Raw genomic sequence first — 14419 nt, forward strand, 5'->3', positions numbered from 1 at the left:
AATTGTATGTTAGTTTTTTTATCGAGAAATTAATTATTTTAAAACTATTTTTTAGAAGAATAATCTTCGAGATAAATGTATTATAATGAATTGGATTTATAAATAGAATTATAAATGAATTAAAATTATATTTAGTATTGAAGTCGCGAGTCGGTGGTGCCACCTTACACGATTGCACGATGCAGCCTAGCTTGCTCGAGGCGCAATTGCTTTGTTCTACATTGCGTGAGGCACGGTTGTGCGGTGCCATCCTGTGTGAGGCACAGCTGTGCAATGCCACCTTGCGTGAGGTGCGATTGTGTACAGTGGCGGATCTAGGGGAGAGCGGGAGTGTGTTTGAGCATCCCCTTGCTCCTAGAAAATTTCATCAGTATACTATAGTCCGAGGGGCAACGAGAAAGAAGACAATTTCAGTTCTCTTCAAGTATTTTTTTTTTGTCCGGATCCGTCACTGTCTGTGTAATGTCACTCACGAACCATGACGGTTGCATGGGTCAGCCGTGTAGTGGCACTGTGCATGGATCACTCTTGGCTAATATGTAGAGATGAAGTGAAGGAGAAAGGGTTTTAATTTGAATGGATAAAAAAAACTCCATAGATTAATTTATAAATAGCTCCAATCGTTATTTAATTTGATAACAAATAAAAACAATTGTTCCTTACTAAATAAATAGTTAAAACTTTCCGTGTGATTTTTTTTCTCAATTCTAAAATTATAAATAGAGCATAAATGCTGATTGGTCGATCACTCCCATTCCGGATATCAATATTTATGTATGCATTAATTAACAGTAAGTAGTTAGTGGACAAAATAACGATGAAAAAACAGAACGAATATGGAAGTATTAACTCCGATGTCATCTTGACCCAATCCGACCTGATTGGAGTCTAACTCCGATCTTAGATAACTTAGCCCATGTTGACTCAGTCAAAAATATGCCACATGTTAGATAATGTGAATAGAAACTAGAGGAAAAGGAAGAAGAAGCTAGATTTCATTATGAATATGATTTCAATTTATATTAAAAATTTCAAGACAAGTTAGTTGGTTATATTGTATCACACGTATTGTAATTGTGAACTATAAGGAGAGAGATTTTCACACATGTGGATTCACATAGGTGTAAATTCAACGCTTAATTATACTAAATCAAGTTGACTCATATATAGGTACGACTTACTTAAGTGCATAACAGATCCATTAATTTATGTTAATAACGTATCCACAACCTTCCGGGTGAAACTATCAACTACGACTGATGTTTTGACGAGTAATGACAGTACTGGTCATTTAACCTTGCCAAAGGTCAGAGCTCCTAAAAAAGGTGAGGCCATGGTCGAGCAATGTGTGTGCAAGAAAAGTGATCTCTGTTCACCTTCGTTCTCGATTGATTTTTCCTCTTTGTCATGCATATGTTTAACAGATCCACTCATGATAGTAATCGGGTATGAATTCAGTTCATCGTGACCACCAGTGTTTGGTGATGACACGATTTGCTATTGGATCTTAGGAAACAAATGACCCACGACAACAGGGTCGTCTCAACCATTTTGGAAGCCCTAGGCGAAAAAAAGAATTTAATATTTTTTTAAATAAATCTTGAGGCCCTAGGGTAAAATAAGAATTTAATATTTTTAAATAAATATTATTAGAAATAGTTAATTTTGTTACTTATAATAAAAGATGGAATTTGTCATCTTAGCAGTCAACACGACCGACCCTACGACCAAGTTGTAGTTGGCCACTGCGAGAAGAGCATTTTTCTTGGTTTTGCCGAGATTCGACACTTTGTCCATTGTAAAAATATCTACCCCGTATTAGCCAACTCAACCATATCCCAGGGGCGACATTTAATTTTATTAGTAAAATTTAAAGGAGCAGTTTCATATATTACCACTGATTATTTATACAATTAGAAGCAGTGACTAATTAAGTCACATAGCAATAACTTTATCTTATGTCAAACCTCACTTTTTTGTTATTAGCAAAATTTAAAAAAAAATGTTTTATATTAACTAATTCAGAATCAAGAAAAAAAATTATTGTAATTTTTTTAATATACATTTTAATTATAATCTTTTTTAAAAAAATTATCAATCATTTTTAACTTCGAGAAAGAAAAGTCTATACACAATGGTAAAATTATTGTGTGACCTATAGGAAATAGCTTCGTGAACTAAACTATCTTTTTTATCAATTTTAACTTTGATAAATTATTAATAAAATTTATGGTGAATTATTAAAAAAATAGTGAAAGAAAAATAAAATTTAAGAAAGAAATAATACTACAATATTAAATATGCTTTTGACTTTTAAAAGTATTTTTATAAAAAAAATATTAATTAAGTATAACCAATAAATATTTTTACTTTATTAACAAAATTTAATTTTGATTAATAAATTAAATTTTTATAGTAAAAAATTTAAAATTACTAATTAAATTTTAATAAAAAAAATTACCAAACAACTCTAATTTTAATAGTAAAAAATTAAAAGTATCAATTAAATCTAATTCAAGTAAAAAAAATAAAAAAAATCTAGATTTAATCTATAAAAAATTTAAAATTTTTGACCAAATCTAGTTTAGCTAATAAAAAATTAAAATTAGTGGTGAAAATAAATCTCGACTAAAATTTATTTTAGCCATAATTTTAAATATTTAATATCCAGACTCATATGTTTTTAAATTAATATTCATATTTAATTTATCTAGGTATATATATATATATATATATATATATATATATATTTAATTTATCTAGGTATATATATATATATATGTATATGTGTGTGTGTAAAATTTGTAGGCCCCAATTTAATAATGGCCATAGGCATAGGCCTTAATGGCCTATGCCTTAAGTCGCCCTGCACGACAACCTCTAAGTACCATCTAAAGTGGGACGAATTTGTACACACTGTGCAGGCCCGGACTTGAGGTAAGGCCCAGGAGGCGCTCGCCTCAGGCCCATTTTTAAAAGGGGCTCAAAATTATGGTTCCACCCTAATTTTGTCGTGAGAAACCCGACGTCGACTCGCCGAGATACTTTTTGTCGAATCGGACACTGTCCTCGAGGGCTCTATCGTGCCCTTCGTCGGCTTCACCTTTTTCGTCATCCTCAAGCCCACCCTTCCCTTCCCCCCTTCAGTCTTCTCCTCTGCCAACCTCCTTCTCCCCTTCCACTTCTTCCGCGCTGTCACCTCGTGCGTGGGCCGGTAGGGATCATTTTCCACTTTCAGCCCTCCCTCGTCGTCAGTACTAAGCTCCTACTTTTCAAGGGTGCTCATCTCCTACACGGCCAACGATAGCAGCCTCTTCAATTCATCTTCTATTTTGGTAAGTTTATGTAATTCTCTTCGATTTGTCTAGTTTTTGTTTTCGATCAACTTTGCTGTCTTGTTGCTCTTGCTTGCGGCATTAGTTCTCTTGCTTTTGAAGCGTTGTGTTTAATGTTTTGTGCAGTTACAAAATCAAAGGGAAAAGGTGAGAGGGAGACAAGAGCAATTAAGCAAGGCCAATTATTCTTGTTCTCTTCTGCTATGCTTCTACTCATGCTTAATTCCTATTAACTCCATCCAATTCGATTCGATTAGTTTACGCCATTAAATTTTTTAGCTTGTTGCATTTGAAATTCTTTACTTCTAATTAGATACGTTTCTAATAGATCATTGTAAATACTATTTTGCATTATTCTTTTAGGCTTAAATCTATCTTACCATTGAATCTTTATTGGTGCATTTCATTTTACATTCTGATATTTATATTTATATGTTTACTATTGTCTTACCTATTTTTTTTTATTGACAGTGGTCTATTTTATTTTTGTAGCTCAGTAGCTCTTTCTGCACATTGCAATTAGTTCAATTTTTTTTGTATTTCTTAATACTTATGTTTATAAATAAATCTCAAATTGTTTTCTTGATATATTTGATTGTCTGATAATTTATTTTTTCTAGTCTAATACTATTTGATTATGATTAAACTAAATTTTTATTGTCTTTTGTCAGGCACTAGATTTGATAAGAGGAAAGAGCATGTTGATGATAATGGATTCATCCCTGGATGAGCAATATGCTAATGAGGATGCTACAAAGCTAGTGGAACTTACTTCAAAATGTCTACAGTTCGAGGCAAAAGATGCACATAGTAATTTATAGTCTTTACTTCATATTGTTACATAATTTGTAGCATATGACATTGATATTATTTATCCTTTTAGAGATTTGGATTATGAGTTTGTTGATTTTGGTAGTGAAATGAGGTGAGACTTTTGGCTTTCATATTTTAAAGTGTGGATGAATTTTTAAATTAAAATAGTAATAAGATATTATAAGAGGGGACCATTTTTTTTTAAACTCGACTCGGGCCATCAAAATCTCAGGTCCAACACTGACACTATGCCAAATGTAGGCCTCGACATCACGATCACTTTCCAACTAGGTACAACAACCAACTCGAGCTCGATCAATAATGACAACAAAGAGAGTAATTATGGAAATAATCTTGAATTATTTTCAATCAATCGATATTTATTATATTTGCCATCATAATCAAAGATTAACAGTAAAAGATAATATTTCCAGATTTATTATAGATAATATTTCCAGATTTTTTATATTCACTACTACGATGATTATTATTATTATTATTATTATATGTCATATTTAATATTTTCATTATTAATTAAACAATTTATATAAATAATTAATTTAACTTTATCTAAAAATAATTATTTTCTATTTTCATTATTTCTATCATCCTAGCTTTGATGTAGCTGTGAATTTTTTTTAACACTCTCTTTCTCGTTTCTATAACCGTCTGCCACGTTTCTTTCCCTATTCTCTTCTAAAACATTTTTTCGTTTCTCGCCCTTTTTATTCTTCTCTCTTTCGCCGTTTGCATGAAGAGGAATAGTGAATTATATTTTGAGCTTCTCCTTTTCTCTACCGCCTGTGCAATTGCTGGCGCCGGCTTCTCCTGCCATAGTCTCTGCCACCGGTGCCCCTACCGCCCGCCATCTTTTCTGCCCCATCATTACCGGATCTTGTGTTGCTACCGACCAAGAGCAACATAGGAGTTACTAATGCCAGCCGTCGAAAATTCTTCTAACAAGGTCTATTACTATTAAGGGACGAGTTATTTATTTTCGATGTCAGATACTCAACGACATCAAGGTAGCCGCAAGTAAAGTTCAGACCGATATCAAATTTATCACTTCTTAGGTCACACTGGTCTTTATTATTTTAGAAGATTTGATTAGTCTTATAATTGAAAAAAATGTCAAATTTTTTTCAGAGTTGGACATATTAGTATTCAATAATCTAAAAGATTTGACTCAAATTTTACTGGTGGTCCTGCAACATTAGGACAAATAACTATTTCATAAGGAGAATCGACATTTTCAAACCGATCACCACCTTCTTGGCAATTTACAACTTAGTTATCTCATTGAAGCATTCTCACTTTATATCTCTCCTAATATAATTTCATCATGTTATACCAGAATATGATATTCTCACAGAGGTTTCGCCTTATCATGAACCCGACATGGTACAAATTGGTAATGACTCAGGTTTGCAAATTACTCTCCTTGGAAACATATCTTTTCACACATGTGGTCAAATTTTTCGTATGCACAACACTCTTCATGTTCCTACTATCATCAAAAATTACTTTCTGTGCGTCAATTTGCTCTTAATAATAATGTATTTTTTGAATTTCATTCTCATCATTGTCTTGTGAAGGATCCCACAACAGGAATTACTCTACTTCGAGGAAACATTATAGATGGTCTCTATCATCTTCAACACACCTATACTAATGCTTTTGTTAGAGAACGCACAGACAAATTCTCTTAACACGCATGTCTTGGTCATCCATCTCTACATCTAGTTTAGAACATCATCAATTAGTATGGTTTACCAATTTCTTTAGCCTCCTCATCTCACTTATGTGAAGTTTGCATGAAAGCAAAATCTCATAAATTACTTTTTGTGTCTTCTACTCGCACCTCTAGTTTTCCTCTAGAAATTATTCACTCTGATATGTGGAGTCCTGCTCCTATTCTCTCTAATAAATGTTTTCTTTATTATGTTATTTTTATTGACAATTTTAACAAGTTTGCTTGAATTTTTCCTATAAAAAGGAAATTTGACCTCTTCGATATTTTTTTCTCATTTTCAAAAACATGTTGAGCATTATTTTGATCGTAAAATACTCTCTCTTCATTATGATTGGGGAGGAGAGTATTAAGCCCTTTATCATCATCTTACCTCCTCAAGCATCCTTCATTGAGTCTCTTGTCTCCACACTTCTGAACAAAATGGATCCATTGAGAGGAAACATTGTTATATAATTGAAACTAGCTTAGCTCTTCTTAATCATGCCTCAGTTCTGCTTAAATTTTGCAATGACGTTGTCCAAACCTCAGTATACCTTATCAATCATTTTCTCACTCCACTACTTCAAAACAAAAGTCCCTTAGAAAGACTTTATAATTGCTCTCTAGATTATTCATTTTTTCGTATCTTTGGTTGCGCATGTTATCCTTGGTTGCGACCTTACTCTAAACATAAGTTAGACCTTCAGTCTCAACAATGTGTTTTCCTTGGTTATAGTAATTTGTATCATGGGTATCATTGCCTACATATATCAACTGGGCAAATATATATTCCTCGATATGTTACTTTTGATGAGTCTCTCTTTCCATTTGCAGTTGTTCCCTCAGACATTCTCTTCGATAATCAAGACACTTTCTAATTACCCCTCATAGTATACCAGAACTATCACAGGTTGCTCTAACAAGACATACTCAAAGTACAAGGGAAGATGAAATTTTGGGCTCTGCTCCATCCCCACCAAATCTTGCAGACTCAACATCTAGTAATGTTCCGCTCTCTAGTCCTGATTTCCATCAATCTAACCACTCATGTTCAAATAGTTCTGATGTTGATACTCCTCGACGTATGCTTCCTTTAAGCGATATTTATGCTCGATGTCCACTAGTTTCCACCCATTATCCTCTTTAACATGCTCTAATTGCTTCTTCAAGTTTTGTTGAACCAACTAGCTTTACACAGACAGTCAAAGACCTAAATTGACCTGCTACGATGGCTATAGATTTGATGCTCTTCTCCGTAATGAAATATGGACCTTAGTTCCTCATACTCTGTCTATGAATATATTGGGCTCTAAATGAGTTTACCGAATTAAGTATCAAGCCTATGGATCCATTGAACGCTACAAAACTCACCTTGTTGCAAAAGACTTTAGTCAACAACCAGGTATTGACTTCAATGATACTTTCAGTTTGATTGTCAAAATTACAACTGTCAAATTGTTACTGTCTATAACTATTAGCTTCAATTGGTCGATAAAATAATTAGATATTTCCAATACTTTCCTTCATGGACAACTTGAAGAAACTATTTTTATGGAGCAACCACCAGGTTTCATCCACTAACAACTTTCAACACATGTTTGTAAACTTCAGAAATCTTTTTATGGTCTTCGACAAGCACCTCGTGTGTGGTTCATCGTCTATCTAATTGGCTTCACATTCAGGATTTTTCTGGATCAAAAACCAACTCTTCACTATTCTATAAATGTGATGAAAAATTTACCATAATTTTTCTAATTTACGTGGATGATATATTAATAACTAACAGTGATCAAGAAGGCATTTCTTCTTTCCTCCATCTTCTTAATCAAGAGTTTTCGATTCGGGACCTCAGCAAGACTCATTTTTTCCTTGGCATTGAGTTTCTTCCACATGTTGAAGGATGCCTTCTCTATCAAAGCACACTACAAGAAAACCCGCATAGACATCAGTGGAAGAACAGCAGTTTTAAGCAAAAACCGATGTCTTTGAGTATTTTACACCGATTTTTCCAAAAACCGGTGTCTATCAGCCCAGATTTCGCTCATAGACATCGGTTTTTTAAGCCGATGTCTATGAGCGCCTTTTTTCATTAATAGACACCGATTTTAACAGCGGTTTTTAAAACCCGGTGTCTATGATAAAATAAAATAATATGTTTTCCCCAACAATACTTAGCCAAAATTTGCAATACTTCACTCTTCCCTCTAAACCTAAACCTATATCGCGTCGTTCACCGTATACCGTTACGATGCCACCACCACTTTCCTCCTTGCCGCAAGCAGTCCAACCATCTCTCTCAGCTTCATCTTCCTCTTTCCCTTCTTAGATTGACGCCTCTTCCTCTCCTGATCAGGATTGACTCACGACGCATCTCCTCCACCTCCTCCCTTTGGGTAAGAAGAGGAACGAGAAAGGAGAGGTGACGAGTTGGTCTTGTTTTCTAGGGTTTCAGAGTATTAGCGGCGGAGGGAGGCAAGATGAAGATGACTAGAGGGAAAGGTGATACTAAGTTCCACTTATCAAGACGATCAAATCGTACCTTTTATTTCAAAATTATAAGTTTACAGGAATCTCACCGCTGCCCTCTTTCCTCTCTCCCTCTTCATCAAATTCTAAGTTTTCGATCTTCTTTTTTTCGAGGATCTCGACATCTCGTCACGGAGGAGACCAGAAAAGCGAAGCCCAACGCTGGCACTTCCCTTTCCCGAGCCGCCGTCAGTGTAAGTTCCCACCTCTCGAGCCGCCGTCACTTCCCTTTCCCGAGCAGCTCAATCGGCCAAAGCGTGCCCAGTCTCCGACGCCACCCACCGCGATCCTCGCTGCCTCAGCGCCATCATCTCCGGCCTCGCCCTCGACGGTCGCCCGCTGGAAGCTCTTCGCCTCTTCAAATGGTTCCAGACCTCCACCCTCAACCCTGACGAGTTCACCCTCTCCAATGCGCTCTCGCTCTCCGCCAATCTCAGCGCGCTGGACCAGGGAAGGCAGATCCAAGCTTTCGTCTTCAAGAAGAATCTACCCATGGACGTCGCCGCCACCAACTCGCTCATCAATCTCTACTTCAAGTGCGGCAGCATCGCCGACGCGGAGAAGGTGTTCGACGGTATGCTTCTGAGAGACGTCTACACTTGGAACAATAGAAACAAAACGTCATCTAAAACACTCCCTAGATTCCAAAAACTCTACTCGAGAAGAAAACTCCTCTCTACAAGTTCTTGTTCTCCAAGATTCATTGCACGTGCGTTAATGTGTTGTTTGAACTTTAGTATGCAATTGGGGTAAAAAAAAAACCATAGTACCGAAGTTACAACTCATCACATGCTTTGTGTAGGTCATGCATGTTGTGCACAGGTATCATACTCATTTGGGCACATGATGTTCTGCTCAATACTGAGAAATACCATACTAAGCAATTCTCAGTAGAAATCATATTAAGTGGAAATCTCCTTGAATGTGTTTGGACGGTCTACTTGCACGATTTGTTCTTAGACATAACACAGTTCATGTTTTTTTTATTCCTCTAAATATTTATTCTTTTGAAAGAAACATTGGCTAGTAGCTTCTATATCCAAAATGTTCTCTTTTAAAGTTTTTCTGAATCTCAATCATCTCTAGGGACACTGTTGGACAAGAGGGATTTAGGAGCCTCATCCCAAGTTATATTCGTGACTCATCAGTTGCAGTGATTGCTTATGATGTTGCAAGTATGCTTCCTTGGTAAATCTTGTGCTGTATTTAACAATAATTATCCAAAGGGCTCAATCCTTGAGTGTTTTCTTCTTCTTCTTCTTCTTTTTTTTTAATTTTCTTTCCTTTTTCTCTCTTGACTTTCTTCTGCTTCTTGTAACTTTGATTGTTTCACTCAATATTAATGTATGATAAATGTAGGTAAACATTTAGTTTTATATCCTCTATTTGATATAGAAAACTTATTAGTTGCTTTGTATTTGATGTAGATCGTCAGTCTTTCTTAAATACTTTAAAATGGATTGAAGAGGTTCGAACAGAGAGGGGAAGTGATCGATGTTATTATTGTCCTTGTTGGGAACAAAACTGACTTGGTCGACAAGAGGTGAGATATCTCTTATTTAATTTGGTTTACTTCGAAACTATGCTATTCTTAGGTAACATGCTTACCAAAGAATAAGTGTTATCATTGTTACATTGATCTTTATCTATATCTTCATGTATCACCATGTTCCATACTTTGGGCCTGTTCAAAATGAACCTGAGAATTTTTTGTAAGAAAACAACAAATTCTTGCATATGTAGAGGATTGAGATTGTGAAAGTTGGTGAAGTTCATATAGAGAATGTAAGCCCACCAATGGTTAAAAAAGAACTTGATGATTTTTTTTTCATTTTCAATTGACAAATTTTTATCTTATTCATTTAATTGGTCAATTGCTTGAGTAGCATGTAATTATGCTCTATTACTTGAGTTTATAGATCACTATGACCTTCTATATTGAAAGTGTATCCCTCATAGAGTGACTAGTCATTTTAGGATGAAATGAGTTTTACTCATTAATCCCACATGGATGAATGTCGGTTGTCCATTATACCTATATATTACAAGTGTGTTGCCCTCTCAAGTGAATAAGCTCTGCTTGAATTCAGCACTAATGCTGCAAAGTGGTCACCAACAAGTCATCAAAAATACCATCAGTCACTATAAATGTTTCTTATCATCTCATGTCAGCTTCTTTTTCCAAGTCTGTCCTTGAGGATGGGAACTGATTCATTGCATTGTTCTTTTTATTGTTATTAATAGGCAAGTCTCCATAGAAGAAGGAGAAGGTAAAGCGCAAGAGCTCGGTGTCATGTTTATCAAAACAAGCACAAAAGCTGGCTTCAATATAAAGGTAGCTATCATACCATGACAAGAACCTATTATGCTTCAAAATCACTTCATGTTTATGCTTTTCAAATTACCAATGCATATATGCCTGATCACAGCTGAAACAGACAAATACTTGTACTGCAAACATCTCCTTTAGGTGCACCAATGACTTGGCCCAAATATCATTAAACTAATGATGTTATACTTGTTAGACAGATGCACTGAAAGCAAACATATGTCATCTTTACGTGCCTAATTATGTTCAATTCCTGACAAAATGCTTAACAATGGCATGCTAATTTAGTCTCACAAGGCTAGCAAGGGAAGTTAGCTAATGAATAGGATTTATATGGACTTAACATATACACTATTATTAACTCGAGCTTCAATATTTTATTCTCATGGCTGAGAATAAGTTTGTGGATCAATTTTTCCATCAAATCCAATTGCTTCTTATTTATTTATCTGAATATTTCTGATTTTTCAAGGACTGCGGTTACCAATTGCTTCCTCAATCTTTTTAGGCTCTCTTTCGAAAGATTGCGGCTGCCTTGCCCGGGATGGAAACCTTTCTCCTCCATGTTGCTTAGATTTATGAGGTTTAAGAATGAAGGAAGAATCTTTTATTTTGTTCTTTTGAAAATTTATTATGTCAATATAAGTAGAATCTTTTTGAGTTTATGAGGTTATCTGTTTAAATAAAAATCTTCTCTTCCTATTTCATTTTGTTCTTTTGAAAATTTATTATGTCAATATAAGTAGAATCTTTTTTGAGTTTCTGAGTTTATTTGTTTAAATAAAAATCTTCTCTTCCTATTAGCTAATTTTGTTGCTTGCTAGTGATTATGCTTATCTACTATTTGCTTTACTCTCACATGTGAGAGTCAGTTCTTTTCTTACATGTTTCTTTATATCAGATATTTAAGTTTATTTTATTTATAACAAGTACTCTCTTTTTTCCTGTGTTTAGGAAAGTGAAAGTGAGGATGATGGTCTTGACATGGGTGATGATGATGATGTTGAGGAACTTGAAAATGAATCAGAGGCTGTTAGGAAAGAACCAACCATTGAGAAACCTGCTGAAAGGCAACTGTCAAAGAAGGAGCTTAAGAAAAAGGAAATGGCAGAGCTGGATGCACTTCTACATGAAATGGGCATTGCAAATAAAGATAGTAATACTGCACAAAATGAGACAGCTAGTAATGTCTTCTTTCACATAATTAGTTTATTTTTGATAGATAGTAATAAAGGCCAGCATGTTCCACTGATGTCTATGCGGGTTTTTCTTATAGTGTTAAAAACTACAAGTAAAGTTTACCTACCCTGTTATGACTTCAGAAGAACATGCTGAATTTTCCATGTATGCTGGCCTTTAATATAGAGGGCTACAAGAGGATTATATCTTAGGTCAAGACACTCCAAATCCATCATAAACCAAAGGGAAAATAGTTTCTACTTACTAGAGGATTGAATGGACCCAAAAGGAAGCTCTAACTTGCTGTTTTGGGTGCTGAACTAAGGAGGCAGCTGTCTTCTTGCCGCATTCCTTGCTGCTGTGGTTGGTAGCAGAAATCACAGAAAATAGGGGGCTTAGTGCAGGATATTCAGGATACCAAGATGGCATCAGAGGTAGTACAATAAATAGTATATCTCTTCATTAGAGGTAGCTTTGTTCTTCTATGCTTCCTTCACTGGATTTGTTGTGTAGTCATATTTCTTTGTTCAACCATTATCATGCCTAGTAAGTTGTTGTATTATGTTGTCGGTTCTTATCAATCTGTACATTTGAATTAGAAGGAGCAAATTATCTATGTTATATTCTAAGCAGCATATACTAAGTGTCATATATGAAAGTTTTAGATTCTATGTTATATTCGTTATCTTCCACAGCAGCCTTTAAAAACTCAGTATTCTATTTTATTTGATACATGTACACATTTGTTTTAGTTATTTGACATATGGTGGATTATTGGGTCCTGATCATGAATTAACTTTGTATAAAGTATTGTAGATTATCTTTGTTGCAAGTATCAATTAGAAAGGGACTTTCTTTGGTTTATATATTTTGCATTCCAAATTTAGTTTATTGGTAGTTCTCAACCCAAAATCAGATCACTGAAAAGCTTGCAAAATGCTTGATTTCCAGCTTTCAAAATTACATCTTTAGACTGGTCTCGTTAGAGCTAGAGCAGATATTTGGAAAAAAATAAATAAATCAAAATTGCATCTTTACCATTTCCATCTTTCAAAATTGCATCTTTATCATTTCCAGCTTTTAAAATTGCATCTTTACTAATATATTATTTATGTGTTTTTACAGTTTACAAATCTCAAGTACTCCAGAGTTGAAATTGATGAAGTGCGGTTCGAGTGGGATGAATGCATGCTAGATTACATTTGAAGTGCGGTTCTACCTTGATGTGTTGTTAAAAGAATGTTCTACCTTGATTTTGATATCTATTAGCTAGCTTTTGATGTAAAAAGAATGTTTGGGTATTTTATGGATACTGTTGTAAGAATATTATTTATATAATTTGTGAATATTTGTGTATTTTTTTTTATTATTGTCAGTTTTTCATTGTTTCGGAAATCAAATTTGTGCTGTTAAAAAATATACATATTACATCGGTTTTCCACCGCTGCAAAACCGGTGTTATTAACTAATATTACATCGGTCATTTACCGCTGCCAAAACTTGTGTTATTAACATACAATATTACATCGGTTTTACACCGTTGATGAAACGGTGTCGTTAAGTGATACTACACCGGTTTTAACCCGATGTCTAAAATGGCAGACTTTTAACATCGGCTTCATAGACATTCGTCGAAAATGAAATAGACACCGGTGGAAAATCGATGTCTATGAGAGTTTTTGTTGTAGTGGCAAATATATCACTGGACTTCTTCAACGAGCTAAAATGGATGGTGCACGTCTTGTCACGCCCTGAGGGTATACTTGTCCGCCAAACTGGATGGTACCCCCTAGTGTCAATTTAGGAAATATGATATCAAACCAATTCAAGACAACATAAAACACTAATGAAATATAATAACACCAAGTCACAAATAACAATAATGATAATGAGTGTATGTATGCATGCACATGTGAACATATTAAATTAACCAAAAGCGTAACCAACGACAAAAACATTTGATACAAAGAGGAAACCCAAACTATAAGCAGTGGAAAGTAAAGTAGCAACTCATATAGAAATCCAAACTCGAAAATCTGAACTCGAGCGGGACTGGCAGCCAGGACCTCTGAGCGACACACATCCTCTATCTGCTAACCTGGAGGATCTAAGAAAAATAACAGGTAGTGAGTATAAAAAAATATACTCAGTGGATAGAAAAAAATAGTGCATAGATAGTATACTGATAGGAGATCAAAGGATGCAGTCTCAGGTAAAATACTTACTTACCAACGTAGGTGTCCCAACATAATCACCAGCTAACCAAAAGTAAAATCATAACCTAGCACTTCACTAACCTGCTCAACCAAGTATAACCAATAAATCGGGAGTACGTACAGTACATCTTGTCACACCCCGAAGGTATACTTGTCCATCAAATCGGACGGTACCCACTAGTGACAATATAGGAAATATGTTATCGAACCAATTCAAGCCAACATAAAACACCAATGAAATAGAATAACACCAAGTCACAAATAGCAATAATGATAGTGCGTGTATGTA

General features: G+C 34.9%; 1 pseudogene; it reads left to right on the top strand.

Moving 5' to 3' along the window:
* Positions 1-179: 179 nt before the first annotated feature.
* LOC121987111 lies at positions 180-12054 on the top strand (annotated as a pseudogene).
* Positions 12055-14419: the final 2365 nt, after the last annotated feature.

The sequence above is a fragment of the Zingiber officinale genome, chromosome 5B (genome assembly GCF_018446385.1).
Source record: "Zingiber officinale cultivar Zhangliang chromosome 5B, Zo_v1.1, whole genome shotgun sequence".
NCBI classification, from domain to species: domain Eukaryota; kingdom Viridiplantae; phylum Streptophyta; class Magnoliopsida; order Zingiberales; family Zingiberaceae; genus Zingiber; species Zingiber officinale.